Source organism: Castanea sativa, chromosome 3 (assembly GCF_040712315.1).
Source record: "Castanea sativa cultivar Marrone di Chiusa Pesio chromosome 3, ASM4071231v1".
In the NCBI taxonomy this organism is placed as follows: Eukaryota; Viridiplantae; Streptophyta; class Magnoliopsida; order Fagales; family Fagaceae; genus Castanea; species Castanea sativa.
In genome coordinates, this window is record NC_134015.1 from 25,686,557 (window position 1) to 25,705,781 (window position 19,225).

Consider the following 19,225-nt stretch of genomic DNA (forward strand, 5'->3'; position numbering starts at 1 on the left):
CCACCCAGAAGACATATTGACAGTAATTCCTTGATTCCTCGTAAGCATCAGAGGGATGAAGTGACGCAACATATTTGCTATTCCTTTTACATATTGACATATCTTGTACCTGCATTTTTTAGTGGAACTACCTCTATATTAGTCCGCTGCATATACGAAAATTCAGAATAAATGACAGGTAAGGCAACAACCAAAACCAGAAGCATATATAGGAAAACCTCAACATCAAGATATGATGACTGCAATGAACCAAAATCCCAACAAATTTCCACCTAGCATTATATTCGTTCAAAATGTAATAAAACCCTCTATCATAAAACCCTACAGATTGCAAAGCACAAATCTCACCAATGAGCTAAGAATGGAAATTGAGAAACTTGAAATTCTTTTCTTTGCCTCTGCAAAAAGTAGCACATTGATTTAACTAGTAAGATTCAAATGATAACACATTTATCACATTCAAATGGTTCATGTGCCAGTGAGAGAGGGAATGACCACGTCAGCATTGAGGAGCAAGTGGTTGTGGGTGCGGGCGTACCCGATTACAGTGTGGCCTCTCTCTGCGAGCTCTAAGGCTAGGGCCTAGGGCTCTCCCGGGCCCTTTGCCTACCCCGGTTATCAGTACGGTTCGAGAGCGAGCTCCGTTCACCGCGTTCATTCCCTTATATTAGTCATACACAGTTACACACACAGCCTCTCTCTCTCTTAAAACCCCATTCCCTCTCTTTTTATATCTGTGTTTGTTTTTGAAAAATATATAATTATAATATTTAGAAAACAGTTTTCTAAAAACAAAAATCAGATGTCCAAAATATATATATTTGCAAAACAATTTCCGCCAAGCTAGTATGAAATGAAATCTTTTTCCCAAAATATTAGGAAATAATTAAAAGGACAAGTGGTGTTAAATAGAGGTAACATACTAACACATACCAAAAATATCTAAATTATTTATAAATATATTTAAAGTGAGATAATAAAGTGGCAGTGTCGTATTCAAAATGTCACATAATGAGATAAAGCAAGTTTTTTCAAACTATTTTGAAAGAAAACTTTGTTGGAGGATAATTTTCATAAAAAAAAAAAGTCACACATATGAATACTTTTGGTGGTTTTTTTTTTTTTAAATGAAAACAAAAACATCAATTCTCTAAAAATAAGCTGATGGGGTATAAAAAATATAACTCCAGCTTTGTCCATGGAGGTCGTCTAAGACAAAACCAGGTAAGTATAGGTTGTAAGAACCTTGTCCAGGATAAGGCCGTCCACGCAGTTAGGTACCTCATCCACTATCTCTTTCCCTTTGTTCTCTTTTATAGTAGCCATTCTTGCAGAGAAATTTGTTAGAATTACTTCAAAAAAAAAAAAAAAAAACAAACAAACAAGAGATCACCAGAAGTAAGAACTTATGTCTACGGATTGTGCGCTCGTGGGCTGTGGCTTGAGGAGAAGGCTCAGGACCAAGTCCCCAGGTAGCTAGGCGTTACAGAGTAACCAAGGAATGGAAATCCCTTTCAGGGTGAAGACGAGCCTTTTGCACTCGTCCAAGGTAAAACCTGTTCAAGGACGGTCATCTAACACCTGCAAGAAAGAGTTAAGAGTTAAAATGATTATAAAATGACATGCAACAAGGGACAATGCATAGCAATAAACATACCTTTAGGACGAAGGTTCCTTAACTCTCCAGTATAAGAGGCAAATGGATCCCTGCCAACCTCAACAGGGTGCCCTGCCCAGAAACTTGAGATGAAGAAAAACTCCGTCTTCCAGTTCCTATCGGACGTGACCAAAGACTTAATAATTCTACAATTTCTCCCTCTGGCTGTAAATTGATAAAAACCACGGGATTGACTAATTTTAGAAGGTTTGTAGCAAAAAAGGAACTCGTCCACTGTGAGGGGACGATCCCTTTCAAACACCTCTCTCCATAAAATTTGCATAAAGACGACTAATCTCCACGCATTAGGGTTAAATTGACACAACCCTAAACCTAATCTGGTGAGTAGCTCCCTAGCAAAAGAGTTAAGAGGCAACCTAAGACCGCCTAAAAGATAGGCCTCATAAACTCCTACACCAAAACGAGGTTGGCAGCATCATTCTTCTCGGACGGCCAACCTAGGATTCAGCTCCTCTGTGATCTGATACCAACTCTTAAGAGACTCTAATTTCTTGTCGTTCGTCTTAGAAGGGACTCCCATAGCACAACTGTAAATGGTTTCTACCTCTAGCTGAGGAACAGACGGGGGAGCACTCGACGGACCAGCCCCAGACCTAGACGCTGCTCTCATCCTAAGTTCTTCTTGAAGGACTTCCAGAGTAACCCCAGGAACTCCGGAAGTATACTCCTCGTCCGTGGTATTTCCCCCACTACTACTAGTGTAATTAGAACCGCTATAGCGAGAAGAGTTATGATACTCGTTTATCTCCTTTTTGACACTATTACTAGATGAAGATACGACAATTCTAGACATCTTGAAAACTTAAGGAAAACCTAAAGACGAGTGTAAAGAAGATACCTGGCTCTAGACGGTGGAAAACTAGGGACGCTGGAAAACTTCTAGACGAGGCGTTGAGACGAGGATGTCAAATAAGAAAATTTGAGAAAATGCAGAGGGTACGAGAGGAATTCCACTATTTATAGGCGTTGAAAAATGATGTCTCGGGTTATGTGACTAACCAGAGCATGCCACGTGGCACTTCCCTCGAAAAATTAAATCAACGTGACAAATTACCAACGAAATTGCGACACGTGGCATACGTAACAGCTAATAATGACACGCATCCGAAAGATGACGCCACTTAATGTACTCCCCAGACAACCTATGGACAAGGGGGCAACTGATGGGGTATAAAAAATACAACTCCAGCTTCGTCCATAGAGGTCGTCCAAGACAAAACTAGGTAGGCAGAGGTTGTAAGAACCTTGTCCAGGATAAGGCCATCCACGCAGTTAGGTGTGTGGGCAAAGCTTTGCATAGAAAAAACTTTTCCACATCATGCCATGTCGTCCAAAGAAAATCATCAACCTTGTCCTAGGAAATCGCCCAAAAGGGAACGAGACCGCTTAGAAGCAAGATACGCCTAACTAGATTCCCTGGACAAGGACCCCTGGACGAACCCATGACACTTAGGGAAAAATTCCTAAGTGAATATAACAATTCCGTATCACATGCATAATTTTCAGTGACCGTTTTGTGAAGAAAAATGTAACTCCTAAACGGTTGAAGAAGTTATCCCTGAACCCTCACACCTCCTCAAATCCAGGGGAGGTTACAAGTTTGATAACTGTCTTTAGGACACTATATAAACGCCAATTCAGACCAAACAAAGGTACGTTTTTTACATTTCCTAAAAGTTGAAACTCCAAGAATACAGAGAGAAAAACTAACTTTGCCATCGGAGGGTTCTTGGCCGGCAACCCCGGTCACCTTTGATTGCATTTCTTTCTTTTTCAGGCCATCGAAAGAGCAAGTAGTCATTTCAAGTCCTAAGCATCCAGCCTAACGATTTTCTTCGCATCATCATTAGCTATCTTGAGAAATAATTGCATGTAACCAAGTTTGGAAATATGTTTAGTATACAGTTTTTTCAATATTTTCTATTTTCTAGTTTGTGGATTTTTTTTTTAGAAATGGGGAGCAAAACTTGAGTGATTTCTTTTTATCAATCAGCCATGTCATTAATCTTTGTTTTTCTAAAAGAATTATGTCATTAATCTAATTGTATATAAAGTAGGAAGTACTAGCACACGCGCATGCGTGCGCCCACACAAACCCATTTATGCAAATTATGGTGGCCAGTAAGGAAAATCTTATCTAGGTGGCACCATATAATATCTCTCGTTAAGGTATTGTAAGGAGTCATAACTTAACTTTGGATACTTTCTTCTATGAAAAAAAAAAAACTTTCGATACTTCAATGTTGATTTTAATATCATGAGGTAGTGTAAAATGTAATTGATCTTTCGAAGAATTTAGTCATAACTTTACTTCGGATACATCAACGTACCAATAGCATTACAAGTGAAAACATTGGATGAGCCAAGATTCTGCCTTTAAGGATTCGAAGTCAAGCCATAAAACTTATGTATGATTAACAAATAATTGAAATTAGTTATATATTATAGAAAATGTAAAAACCAAAATTAGAATGGCATTTTATTTGCAGCTTAATTTCAATTTCAAGTGATCATAAACACCTTTTAAAAAGTGATCATAAAATTTCATAGCTCCACACATTAGTGTCTTTGAAAAAGATTAAATAGGACCAAAGTGGACTGAATAAGATCAAATGAACTTAATAAGACCGAATGGACTGAATAGGACCAAAGTAGATAGAATGGACCAAATAGAGCCAAAATGAGCCGAATAGAACTAAATTGGACCGAATAAGACTAAAGTGGATAGAATGGACCAAATTGGATCGAAGTATACTAAAAGACCGAATAGGACCAAAATCGACATAATGGACTGAATAAGACCAAATGGACCGAATAGGACCAAACTGGACAGAATGTACCAAATAGAGCCAAAATGAACCGAATAGAACTAAATAGGACAGAACAAGACTGAAGTGGACAGAATGGACCTAATTGGACTGAATTATACTGAAAAGACCGAATAGAATGAAAGTGGACATAATGGACTGAACAGAACTAAAGTGGACATAATGGACCGAATAAGACCGAATAGGACTGATGTAAACTGAATAGCATCAACGTGGATCAAATAAGATCAAAGTCTACCGAATATAACCTAATAGGATATAAGTGGACTGAATAGAACTGACATGGACAAAATAGGACCAAAGTGGACAAAATGGACCGAATAAGAGTGAATGGACCAAAACTGGGATCAAATAGGACCAAAGTGGACTGAAGTACAAAACATAAATATAAGATAAACATGTTTGTAGTGGTAAATTTTGGTTTAAAAATCAAATAAATAAAATAACAATGTTGTGAAACCTTCAAAGTAAGGTAGCAAATATAGATATAGTGTATATGATATTAAGTTTTATTTATTAATTTTTATTTAAACATGCAATTCATGCATCATAAATAAATATAGGATATTCAATGTTTGGCACCTTACTGTCAATTTGGGTTTAGATGTATTTGGCATCATAGAAAGAGTGCACTCAATTGTTAGTGTAGCTGAATTTTTATTTGATTGCATGGGCTCTACACATATTTGGCATGTGAAGATTGGATGATCCTCCGGTACTTGGTCATGGTGTGTTTCTTCTTCTATATGTTTCGTTGATGTTTTCCAAGGTGGGTTTCTCATGGCTTGAAAGTTGAAACTACAACTATAATGTTGTTTAAATCTTTTATGAGAGTTCTTGCTTCTTATATCGATGTATGGGTCAAGCTCAGCCTAATTCTTTTAATTGTATATGATTTTTAGGAAAGTAAGTTGACTACACATCCTTTACTATGTCCTTTACCGTGAAGGAATTTGCGTTGCATACAAACATGTTTTGGAAGCAAGTCAAAAACTTGCGCCACACTCTAAGAAAAACAATTCCTAATAGAGTCTAAATACAAGCTACATATTGGATATTAAATGAAATGGTTAACATTTGATTAGTTTTTGTCAAATAAATAAGGAATTATAAAAATAAAAATTATGAGTCAAATAAATATAGAATTAAAAAAAAATTATGTGAAAAATTGTGAGTCTACCAAAACTTATGTGGCATAATATGGAAGAGTCCAAAAACTAATATATTATTCGAAGTCGAGATATAAAACATATATATGATTAACTAATAATTGAAATTTAATTTTATATTATAGAAAGTGTAAAACCCAAATTATAATGGCATTTTATTTGCACTTTAAAATTAATTTCAAGTGATCATAAAATTTCATAGCCGGCTGCTAATATCAATTTCTTAATATTAATCTATGATTAAAGACATTTTTTTCAATTATTAAATTTGCAATTGGAAACTACCACTTTTGTCTTTTAGTCCCTAAACTTTGTTAAAAGTTTTTTTTTTTCATTCCTAAATTTTAAGAAGTTTTATTTTCATCCCTAAATGAGAAATTAACTTTTTTTTAATAATTTAGGAATAAAAAAAAAAACTTTTGGTACAATTTAATAATATAAATAAAATATTTTAATAATTTAAGGACAAAAAGTAAATATTTTTTATCAATTTAAGGATGAAAAATAAACCTTCAAAAATCTAAGGACGAAAACCAAAACTTTAACTTTGGATAAAATTTTGGGATGAAAAATAGTATTTTAGCCTTAAAAGTATTTTGTCCTTTAGGAAAGAAACTGCCACTTTAATCAGCGGCCTCAAAAGCTGAGAAGGAGAGGATGGAGAGGGATAGGAAGGAGTTCGAGGAGCGAGAGAAGGCGTGGAGCGAGAGAAGGCGTGCAGAGGAAGAAGAAGGAGGAAGAGGAAGAAGGCTCTTGAAGAAGATTCGAGAAGACAACAACAGGTTTGTTTTTCTATTTGATCACTGTTTCAGTTTGGATGCTGAGAAAGTGTGGGAAAAGAAAAGAAAATGCGTTTATTTTTGTTGTATTATTCTGTGTTTTTAAGTTTGCGGTTCTGTTTGAATGATGAGAAAGCATTTAGAATATATGTTGAGTATGTTTGGGGTTTCATTTGGCTGCTGAGAAAGTGTGGGAAAAAGAAAGAAAATAGGCTTATGAAAATTTGGCTGTTCTTTTTTGTTGTTTTGTTCTATTTTCAAGTTTGTGATTCTGTTTGAATGATGAGAAAAGTATGTGGAATAAAAGAAGCTAGTTTTGAAACCACTTCAATTGCTATCTTGTAGCTTGGGGAAGAAGTGTGGGATTTGAAAGAAAAGAGGTTGCTTTGATCTCATTTATGGTTCGTTTGAATGGAAGAATTTGAAGAAAAGGATTTGTATTTCAATTTTTAGTTTAAATGACTTGAATAGAAAATCAATACAGATTTTTTTTCATTCTATTTGATGAAATTTATGTATGGATTTGAGCCTTATTAATATGTAGATTTAAAACGATTAGGTGTAGATGATTTTGTTAGAGCAAAATTCCTCAGAGCTCAAATCAAGGGAATTTGAAACCCTCAAATCTAAATGCAAACTTGGGAATTTGACTTAGAGATGTGTAGACGATGCTTAGTATATTTTTGGTTGATGCTAATTGTTTTTTGGTTTTCATGAGTCAAGTATATCTTAAACTTGTAGTCTTTATACATGGTTATCTTAAGAATACGTGGATTTGATTAATTTTTAAAATGAAGGGTTTCATCAGGGGACAAAGAATAGCCATCATTTTTATGAATACGTCTTTTTTCAAAAGCAAGAATTGATGTTTAAGAATGCTATTATGGCAGCAACTCATAGTGGTTTTCTCGTAATTTAGGAGGAGATTCTTTTTGTATATCAGAAATGATTTTTCTAAATTGTTCTGCATAATATGGCAGGCTGAAAATGAAAATGAGCTCGATGAGGATGATGATTGGGAATATGTAGAAGGGCCTGCTGAGATTATCTGGAAAGGAAATGAGATCATTGTCAAGAAGAAAAGGGTCAAGGTTCCAAAGAAGGATGCCAACCAACAAAGAATAGACGTATGCTATGTCAATCATCAACTAAATTTAGATCAATTGTATTTGTGGTGTGTATTATGTTTTGGATGTGAAGATTCATAGAGGTTATCGTTTACTCTGCAGAATGCTGATAGGCCTATGTCAAACCCTCTTCCTCCATAGTCTGAAGCATTTGCTGATTATAAGAATGCACCCAAATTATCAGCAGAACAGATCATTAGGACATTGGACTTTTAGTTGTATGTAGATATTGCTGCGGAGTTATTGAAAGAAAGAAAAAAAAATGCGGCTTTATGTAGATATTGCTGCGGAGTTATTGAAAGAAAGAAAGGAAAAAAAAAAAAATGGCTGTGAATTTGTATTCGAATTGAAGGTGCGTGTAAGCCTTAGGATGTGTTCAAACAAAAGTTAGCCCAATTTTGATATGTTTTTCGGTTTATATACAGTTTACTTACTTGTTAATTGCGTTTATAGATTTTCGCATAAATTGTATACAAAATTTCAAATTTACATAGCAATATAACCTGAAGGATTGGGAGAAGCTGCTCTTCAAGCTCTGAAGTGATACCATGCTACCCAGCACTTTCGATTGTATGGTGACTGACCACAATCTTCGATTTTGCCGTGGAATCCCTCAATGCTGAATCCACATCCTATTGCAAAACCAAAATCAAAACTATTGAGTACCTTCGTGTGCCAATACGTAAGGAGGTTCAAGTGATGCACTAAGTGTGGTTGAGTTCTTTGGTTTAAATTCCTAGCCAATATCTTGGGGAGCCTCTTAAGGATTCCTCTATATAATTACTCATGAAGAATAAGAATAAATAAATGCTTGAAGAGTTCCGGACATGCACATTAATAAATTAAAAAAAGATTTGCATTTCTAGTATATACTATTTGTAAGGTAACATTGATTATCAGAGATGAGAGAATATGAGTTGTCCGAATATTTACTAATTTACATCATATTTACTAATTTACATCGTATCATACACAAGAGCAACAGCATCGTTGGGTACAGACCAAACGTATTCTCCACTACTCTCTCTCATCTCATAGCCACCAACTCTCCTCATCTTCTCCTTCCTTTCGTACCCATCAGAGAGACCTTGAAGGACAAGGTCGAGGACTTCTTTGATTGCCTATTTGATCTCTTCATCGAGTTCACGGGCTTAATCAGGTTAAATAACACCACCCTTCCCCTAAACTCACTTTTCTCAGTCTCAAATTAACGTGTCGTGTCTTTGTTTTTACTTGAGATGCCGTGTCCGTGTCCGTGTCAGAGGTTCATAGCTTTTCATGACTCTCCACTAGGCCAATGATTTATTATGAAAAAAAACCCATATTCTCAATTATTAAATCTGATCGTTTTTTTATTTATTTATTTATTATTTTTTATAACGTTGCTATGGAAAATCAGCTGGACCAGAGGAGCAAGCATTGGATGGCATAGTGATGATAACAGACCTTATCTTAAACAACGTGACTTTACGGTATGTTTATGTTACCTAGTACTCAACCGTTTCCTATATTGTCATATTGAAATGGGTCTGTTGTTTGTTTCGGCGGAAAATGTTTTCTGGTGTTATGTCTGACGGAAATGTTTTCCCTAAGAGTGGAAAACGTTTTCCAGAATGCCACACTCATATACTCAACAAACCACCACAAACTCTTTTTGATAATTTTCCAAAGAAACATTTTTCAACATAATATACTTAGTGAATCCTTTCTCATTAGTCACTCATCAAAAAATATAAAATTAAATGAAATGCCATTTTTTTTTTATTTAGTTCTTCTCTAGCTTTATCTATTCTTTGTTGATATGTTATTTGGTTCTCCTTTGTGTTGGTGAAAGGCAGTTTGCTATTTGAACAGTTATGGGAGGGATTTTAAAGGTGGACTTTTTCACTTCAAGGATGGGGAACCAAAGACTATTGAGCCCTTGGCTGGAGTAAGTCTACCTCTTTATCCTATCTGTATTCAGTTCTTACATTAAACAATGAATTATATGAGACAATGAGATCTGTGGGTTTAACTTTACATTAAATGTGGACCACTTGAGACCATCTGATGTTTTGTTGTGTATGGGGTTATGGTGTAAGGTTATTGAACTTGTCTGAGAGAGACACAATGAAAATTGAAAACCGTTTGCAATAGTGGTTGGAGTGGTTATCACTTGAGGCTAATGGTGGATTATATTGTCTTATTTGATATAATTTTGGTTAATTCCTGGATCAGTGTTCACTAATTTTATTTTTTTATTTCATCAGGATGTTGCGATCTACACAGCTGACAGCAGCAACATTCATTCTGTTGATGAGGTACTCTCAATTTCCTCTCTCTTGTGGGGTGAAGTGTTGCTTCCATTGTAGTTTTGTAATTGAAATTTGGTTTCTGAGTCGGGGGGTTTTTCCCTCCTTGACTTAGATTTGATATATAGTCCATTATGATTTGTTTTTTAAAAACATAGTTCCACCATTATTTGATATCTAACAAGAGATAGGAAAAACATAAATAAAATAAATAGTAATAAAAGATAAGGTATACACGTGGCAGATCTACTGTCTTGGCACTCTGCAAAAGTTACAACTGTGCCAGATAGCATTATTTATCTCATGTTTATATTAATTTAACTAATGCTGATTACCAATATTTTGGTGAGCATAATGTGCAGCCTCATCCAGCAATGGAGAAAAACTACTTTTCCTTCTTACGTGTCCGTGACAAGCCTTGTCCTTGGAGGGGGTCATCTCATGAGACCTCTCTTTCACAACATGTGAGACCCACACATGCTGTACTTAAACTTGGCTCTTTAGCTTAGAATGTTCGTTGGAGCTCATACTTTAGTGAGGCAGGTTTGGGAGAGTTGCTCTTGCGATAAAACCCATAGCATGTTGGATGTCACAAAGGTGGTGGCTGGTGTGCAAATTCTTTGGGAAAGATGTCAATAAACTCCTTAAGTACATAAACTCTTTTTTTTTGACAAACGAGAGTATCTAGACCTCTTTGAGTATCTAACTATTCCCTCGGGTGTACACAGTCCTCCCATCTCACAACACCAGGTTATTATAGGGTGGAATCTCTCATGGGTGGAAAGTGGAAACTACCATCCAGACATCTTCAACTTGCCTCTTTAGCTTAGAATGTTCGTTGGAGCTCGTACTTTAGTGAGGCAGGTTTGTGAGAGTTGCTATTGCGATAAAGCCCATAGCATGTTGGATGTCACACAGGTGGTGGCTGGTGTGCAAATTCTTTGGGAAAGATGTCAAAAAACTCCCAAGTACATAAACTTTTTTTTTGACAAATGAGGGTATCCAGACCTCTTTGAGTATTTAACTATCCCCTTGGGTATATACAGTCCTCCCATTCCACATACACCAGGTTATTATAAGGTGGAATCTCTTAGGAGTGGCTCCTAGATGCTAGCAAGAGGTTTCGAACCTAGGATCTCATGGATACCATGAGGCCTTAGGAACTACTTAGCCAACCCCCTGAGGTTATATAAACTACTTCTAGTGGCTCATCACGAGTTCTTGGTGCCACTTCCTTGGCTACCAAGGAAAAAATTATAGATTTCTCATTTGCTACTCTTATTATTATTATTATTATTATTATTATTATTAGAATTGGGTGCCATGCCTTATGTCAATTGCAAAATATATTGTTTTTTGTTTGATTAATATCAGGGGTCTGGTCACCTCACAAATTGGGATTTGGTGATCAATGCATAATTTTGGACTAAAAGTTCTACTTGTTCACAAATCTATACTAATAATAATAACTAAACTATAGTTGAGATTATATTATTAGCGTTTAACTATATAAAATAATTTTCTTTATAATCTTTTAAAATTTAGATTCACCGATATTGTTTTGTAAAAAAATCATACATATCTTTTTACTAGGAAATGGACTATTTATATTTATCAGTAAATTACAAGTAATAATTTGATATCTTATGAACTAATTTACAAATTTGCAAAATTCAGTCTAAAATCTATGTAAGTATATTTTATGTGTTTACATGTGAATATATAATGTATATATATATATATATACATATATACACTCAAATCAAGCCCCATACTCATGACCTTGTTCAAAAACACATTATTAATGTTTGAGCTTGGCTTGTTTAATAGGCAAGCCTAAAGTTGGGCTTGAGCTTGACTTGTTTGATAAATGAACATACATAACCAATTTTTTTCGAGTTGAGCATGAGTATGATAAACAGCTTGGGCCCTACAGAAAACTCCTTTATGTTCTAAGTAAGCACATGTATGTTGATAATTTCTTAGACAATATGCTTTTATGCATATATAAAATGAAAACAATTAGTGTTTATTCTGTGTCATTGAATGAGATGTAGTCCTGATTGCTAAATTCTGAATCTCATTGTTGTCTGATGCTAATTTATCTTTTGACAGATAACTGATGGGGAAAGACTTACACTTACATTATGGTTCAGCCGTGATGCTTCCCATGATGAGGATGCTAAGCTTGTTACTCTTCTCTCACAAAGTCTCACATTTTAATGAGCCTGGTCCATGTCTACCTTTGCCAGCATCCAGTAATATGTACTGGTTTTCACCTGGCCAATCTTCCTATCAACAGTTAGGTTTTGATATATGCTGGGCAAGGTTGCATGTTCTTGGATTTGATGTTTATTATGATCAAGATACGAGTTGCGATTTAGATTTCTCAGATTTACTGATGAAGCCACTACAATTAGCAAGGGGAAATGAGTTGTTTGATCAGGAATTTGTCAACATTTTGCACGCTCTTCAGGTACTCTAACCTAAAAAGTTTACATATTCTGTTGCTATTGTGGAGACAACAGATGGATATGATTGTATCTAAAGTGTTCCATGAGTTTTACATTATCCTCTTTCTGCAGCTTTTGCTAAACCAATTCCTTGAGCTTAACCTTTTCTGTGTTCGGGATTCAATGGGTATTGTTCAAGCAATGTAGGATGTCATATATGGTTATTGGAAGAATTTTCTTATTTTTAGAATATTTTAGGATAGGGTTTTATTTTATTGTTTTTTAGTAGTTTGAGTGTTTTAGTCAAAACTTAGTCCTTTTATGATAGGTTATTAACTAGGATCTATTTAGGAATATTTATGCTTAGAAATTGAGTTTTTTGGTTACCTTAGTGCCTTTTTGATGCAACTTAGTTTTCAACTTTTTGAAAATGGGGGTTGTTTGAAAAATCTCTACCTAGAAAAAAGTGAAAGTTGAAAAACACTGTACTTTGAAAGTATGGTTTGACAATGCATTACCAAACAAGCACTAAATTGGTCCCTAAGTTATAAAATGAATTGGTCCCATCAGGTTGACTTACCTCTGAAACAACCATCTCGGTGCATGGAGAAGCTGAAACAGTCAGCTGAGAGATGATCAATCCAATTTCCCTTCTGGTACCACAATGGAACCTTTGTGGCGGCCATTTGTGTTTTGAAATCATTAAAAAAGAGCCATGTGCATTGGAACCCAACTGGAGAATAAAAACTTTTCTCCCCTCCCTATATGTTCTCACAAACTGTCCAGGAGATTGTTTAGACATCAGTTCCTCCACATTAAACAACAGATGCTTCACACTCTCCTTGCCTATGAGCACCGAACGTAAGGAGTCCCGACCTCTCTCATAAATACGTAGCATGTAAAACGTACCACTGGTTGTGGAGTTTTGTTTTTAAATCTTTTGGGGTTGCTTGGGTGGTTCCTGAGAGAGTGAAGAATCTTTTACTAGGATGGAGGAATTGTTTGGGGAAGCATTCTTCCAACATTTGGAATTTGACACCATTGTGTTTGATGTGGTGTATCTTGAGGGAGAGCAACGGGAGCATGTTTGAGGATATGGAGAGCTCAGGGGAGCAAGTTCTTGAGTCATATATAGGGGACTATGTTTGATTTTTCTTGGGCTTGGGGACTCACATCTAGTGACTCCCTCTCAATGTTTTTAGATTCCCTTTCTTCTTTTACGAAGCTTTGAGTCTTTTCTGTATTTTCTTGGCTACCTCATGTTCTTTTTCCTTGGAGTAGTCTTTTTTTAATGATATTTTTATCATACCTATCAAAAAAAAAAAAAAAAAAAAGTACCACCTTTCTCTATTGAAAACTCAAGTTTTTGATTCAATGAAGAAAAAAATCAAACCTCCCATAGTGACAAAGAAAACAGGAAAACAGAGGGATTTAACAAGAAAAACTAATATTCTATGGCTAATTTGAGGTAGCTGGGCCTTGTTTATGGCTAATTCAAGGCAGCTGAGGCCTCAAGAACCATTTGAGTGTCATTAGTTTGTGACTCACTTGTTGAAGTTAAATGACTATTAATGAAAATAATTTAAGGCCAATTGTTTCCATTTCTTGCAGATGGTTCAATAGCCCCCAAGTCTTGAATTACCTCAATAATATTTGGTTCCTATACAGGTTTTTCTGTTGATAACCTGAATTAGCTCATTGCAGGTTGTGCAGTATTACTGTTGGAAAGCCTCTACTTTGCAGACTTCCAAAATTCAAATAGACACTGGCAAGGTGGTGGAATTGTCTCAATCGCAAATGGAAAAAATTAATAGATTGAATCCTGTATTTTCAAAGGATAATCAACTGGCAGAGACAGTCTTAAACTGCATGACGTGCGAGAGCAGACAACATTTCCTTGATTGGGCAAATTTTGCCTCATCAGTCTCTCTATGGAGAGATTATGCATCAAAGTTACACAAAGAACTATTAGAAGCTTACCATTTTGGAAAACCCACCAATCTATATTTGGAGTTCAATTTAATGGGGCCTGAGAAGGAAGTCATACATTCTTTCATTGTTACCACTTGAAATGCATGAGTCTGGGAATTTAATCTGCTCTAACTCATTGCCTTCTGTGTCATCTTTCTCTTATGGATTTTGATCTGCTGCAAAATCTAATAGGCAATTTTGGTGTACTTTTCTGGCTTGCACATCTGCACCAGCAGCATTTATTTAGACTTTGGAATATGGGCAGCAAATCATGAAACTATAACTGTGTTTATTAACTGAAGGAATTACTTGAAAGTGTAGATAATCCATGTAACATGTTGAACAATTATACCATTTAATGGATGTAGATCCATTTCATTGTTTGGAACCTCAACAATAATTCTGCCTTTAGTATATTACATGTAGTGCTCTGTTTTGTATTTGTTGTAAAGAATACATTGAATGGGTTTAAGTTTGTATATGCATGCTAGTTGCCACATTGACACAAAAGTGGTATTGTTAAGGATAAGGTTTCTCTTCAAACTACTTTTGTTATGGACCGTATTATTACTCCCCATGCTAGTTACTTCACCATTGCTAATTTTACTGCCAGTATGCTTTTGCATGGTTTTCTTACTGTCCAACAAGTTTGATTAAAAGAGATTAAAGGAAGAGAAAGAGAGGGTAGCCTGATTTATATCCAATGGGTCCATGGACTTTCATTGTTATAATTTAATTGTCTGAAAATGCATATAGTGTGTGAAGGAGTTTATTTTTGATAATTTATTAATTTAAAAAAAAAAAAAGTTATGTTAAAATATATCTGTATTTAAAAAAGGTGAGCTATAAAAGCTATGCATAAATTTGATTGTAAAAATAAACTGATATCTTAAACTAAAAGACAAACAAATAGCACCTTAAGCTATTTTTGATAATTTATTAATTTAAAAAAAAAGTTATGTTAAAATATTTCTGTATTTAAAAAAGGTGAGCTATAAAAGCTATGCATAAATTTGATTGTAAAAATAAACTGATATCTTAAATTAAAAGACAAACAAATAGCACCTAAAGCTATTATTTTGGAATTGGATTGCGCAAGTTGTAGGCAGAAAACTCGTTACTTTACTACTAACGACCAAAAAAACAAAACAAATCCGATCCTGTGATATTCAGTCTAATCATGGGAGGCAAAGACGCGTGGCTACAGTCACTACAACAAATCTGACTTTTTTCAAGGGTCAAAACCCCCAAAAAAAGTATTAAAAAACCTTGAAAAAATTTATTTTAAGAGTCCAATTGACCCTTGATAACCTTCGAAACATATACCGTCGAAAAGAAAATTTTTAGGGCCTTTGTGGCCCTCAAAGAAAGTGCTCTAATCTTATTTTGAGGGTCAAGAGACCCTTAAATAACCTTTTACCAAGGTTTAAAAGATTTATATTTACAACCCTTGATAAATAAGGTTATTTAAGAGGTCTCTTGACCCTCAAAATAAGATTTTATTTTATTTAAAAAAAAAAAACCACAATCATGCACAATATATATATATATATATATATATATATATATATATATGTATATATACATATATATATATATATACATATTCATGTTGAAACTACCATATTGAAGAAGCATATTAGTGCAATTTGAACTAGTATTTCTTGAATTACACGAAGATATCTTGATCCTAATATTACTTGTGAGAATCAAGTTGGTTTGTAAGAACCAAAACTTACAGAAAGCTTAAAACAAGAAATTAAATGACTGCACAAGAACCCAAATACGCAAAGTAGATTTTGCACAAGAAATTAAATGATTGCACAGTAGATTTTGCATATCATCCATGATATCAACTAAAATTTGTCCAAAACCTATATGTCTAGTAGCAAACAAATTTATTGTTTTCTTCCCCTTCCCTTCTTGGTTGGCTATGCATCTATTTGTTCCTTCCCAGTAACTTCTACTACATCCGCTGCACAATGGGAAAGCAGAACAGGTTTTAGTTAGTTTAACATGGCATCTGCTAAAACACCTTGATAGGTCATGAACAATATTTTAAAAACAAAGAGATTTATGGAAGGTGATTATCAATTTGGAGCTTCAGCCTTTATAGCACCCTCTCCCCAACCAAAAAATATGAGTAAATTTTCCATCTATTGTCAGTTAGAGTACAAAAAAAAAAAAAAAAAAAAAAACACCAAAACCACTAAGTTTAGCATCTGGGCAAAATCCTATTTAAATAAATTACCCATTTACTGAAAATATATCTTGATTTAGTGTTTCCTAAGACACTAAAAAGAAACCCAATTAGTTGCACTAAGCTCAGCTGAAATTCAAGGCCTTTACTTCCAGGAAAAACCCAAAAGATATAAGAACTGCAAAATTGAGATCACTAATACTTTTTATCTTCTTAGTATCAAAACAGACTCCCAATTAATTACACAAACTTCAATTGTTCACACAAGAAAATGTCAGCAATCGAAAGACAACAAATTCATAACCCAAATCTCAATCTCCACCATCCCCATTAATATATATATATATATATATATATATATATATATATATATATATATATATATATATGAACACTCAGTTGAGCTTAAAACAACTAATTCTATATACACATACAAGTACACATCAAAACCAAAAATCTTAGCTTTTTCACACAAAACCCAGCTGAAAATCAATACCCAGAATATCCACAAGCATGTGCATCGACATCTCATGGGGGAAAATTGTATATGTAAACAACTCAACAAGTCATTCCACTGATGAACAAAATACCACTTGAGACTAAAATGTCAAGAAGCAAAAGGATTGAATTAAGAGCCTCTACCTCATTCTTGGGGCTGTAATATTCCACTGATGAACAAGCATCATCTTTGCCAAAATAAAGTTCTATCTGCATCCCAATGAAACCCTTATAATAAACATCATCATGAGTTAATAATCTATAAAATGCCAGGGATCAGGCTATCATGCTATTCATGCTCCACTTTTGAGTTTTGTGCCAAAACAAACCAGGAAGACACTGAAGCTACAATTTGCAAGAACCTAAAAGGGATCAAACCTATGTGGAAAAACTAATTTGTTTCCTATTGTTAATACAGGAAATCAGTTTATCTCTCTCTCATTTTCCTCCAAGCATGTACCTACACTGAAATACCAAGTAGTTTAAAGAGAAGAATTGGAATTTTTACCTCATCTAATTGTATGATTCTTGCTATCTGAAGCATTACTTTCAAGGTAGTACTTATCCAACTGACTCGAAGAGCTCTTAAGATAAACCTGCTCCTTGGGGTTAAAACCCTTATTCTGAAGTAATTTCTGCCAACGAGATGTGAAAATAATAAGAATAATGGTAGCAACATAACAACTCAATTAAATTATGAGAAATTAGGTTTCCTTACCAAGAACTAGATAGTATTAAAGCATAACTGTAATAAACTGAAAGTACTAATGAAAATTTATGAACATAATTTTCATGCTAACAAAAATGGAACAATTATTGTCAGTATTTATAGTCACATTTTCTTTCGTATACATCTTAATTAAAAAGAATTTGACACAATCATATGTATAAAATTATAAATGTAATTTTTTTTTTTTAATTTAGTAGTTGGTATGCAACAGGAGTCCAGTATCAATCCCCTGCACTTCAGTATATAGAATAGAGTAAATAATAAATAGTGACTTACTAAAGTTATATATTTCCTTCAATTACATAATATTTCATCCTCACATTTCTGAACATTAACCAACTATTCAATAAAAATTAGCAAAGAATAAAAGAGAGCTTGAAGGCAATCAATTATGCCATTTCTTACCTTCTTTTTATCAAAATGCGGGTCATCTTCAGATAGCTCAAGAACTATTGCAAAGTCATCATCAGTCTCTTTGACTTTATCAGATGATGGTGGCTGCAATGAACAAATACATTATCAATACTAAGATTCTTACTCATTTGAAAACATAAAAAATCAAGTCAACAATATTATGGAAATAGCAATAAAACAGTATAAGCTGTGATTGCATGACATAAGTGGAATTCCCACAATCATAGAACACACGAGCGAATGCACTCACACTAAGAGAACAAATTTTAAAAACAGAAATTAGATTACTAGTGTGGGGAGTAAAAGGACCCAAGTGGGCATATGAGCCTTTGGGCTGTAGCAAGGAGGGCCGACCTGCTCTTGAGCTAAGAATTTGTTAGTACTGCGAATCGGCCCATACGCCGAGGGTCCGAGGACACATCCGAGGGTAAGTTTCTCCTCGGATAGACCCAGGAGAACTCGAAGCTTCATTATGAAGGTCAAGGCAATATTCCGAAAAGACTGTTGGTTAAAGGGGGGAAACCCTGAACTTTCGAGGTACACCGGTGTTAGAAAAATACCAAAAGCAAAGGCTGCCACCTCCACATTAAAGACTCTGCACTTACCTCCCTGGCCGCATTAATGGGAAAGTGACCCCCTGAACAGTAGAATTGAAACTTCTGGTCACTATTCAAAGGCACTAAGAAAAGAAATATCTAGGAGGGAGGGGGTTGGAGCAACACATGGATAAAGCATCAGGAAAAGAAGTATTTAAGGGGGATGAACGCCAAAGAAAAAGGGGGGTTGGTAACTAAGAAAGAAATTAAGAATTGTAACTTTTAAGAAAGAAAGAGAAATAATACAGAAGTAGTCCTCGGCTTATGTCCGAGGAGGGATATTAGCAATTATTATTTGTTAATTACAAGTGTTTGTAACTTTTAGCCTGTTATCAAGTTCTCAGTACCTCTAACCTAGATTTCAAACCCACACTTTACAAATTTGATTGTTTAAGGCTTATTGGGCCTGAGCCCGTAGTTGTCTTTGGGGTCCAGGTGCAATTGTGCACTTACAACTAGTAGTTTATATAACATGACAGCATTCATATCAT

General features: G+C 34.8%; 1 long non-coding RNA gene and 1 pseudogene across 1 annotated transcript; both read left to right on the forward strand.

Moving 5' to 3' along the window:
• Positions 1–6,368: 6,368 nt before the first annotated feature.
• LOC142626988 (uncharacterized) lies at positions 6,369–7,999 on the forward strand. Its single transcript, XR_012842728.1, has 3 exons — positions 6,369–6,457; positions 7,435–7,581; positions 7,684–7,999. It is a non-coding gene; the product is annotated as an uncharacterized LOC142626988 (long non-coding RNA).
• A 191-nt stretch (positions 8,000–8,190) lies between these two features.
• On the forward strand, positions 8,191–14,738 carry LOC142626987 (uncharacterized; annotated as a pseudogene).
• Positions 14,739–19,225: the final 4,487 nt, after the last annotated feature.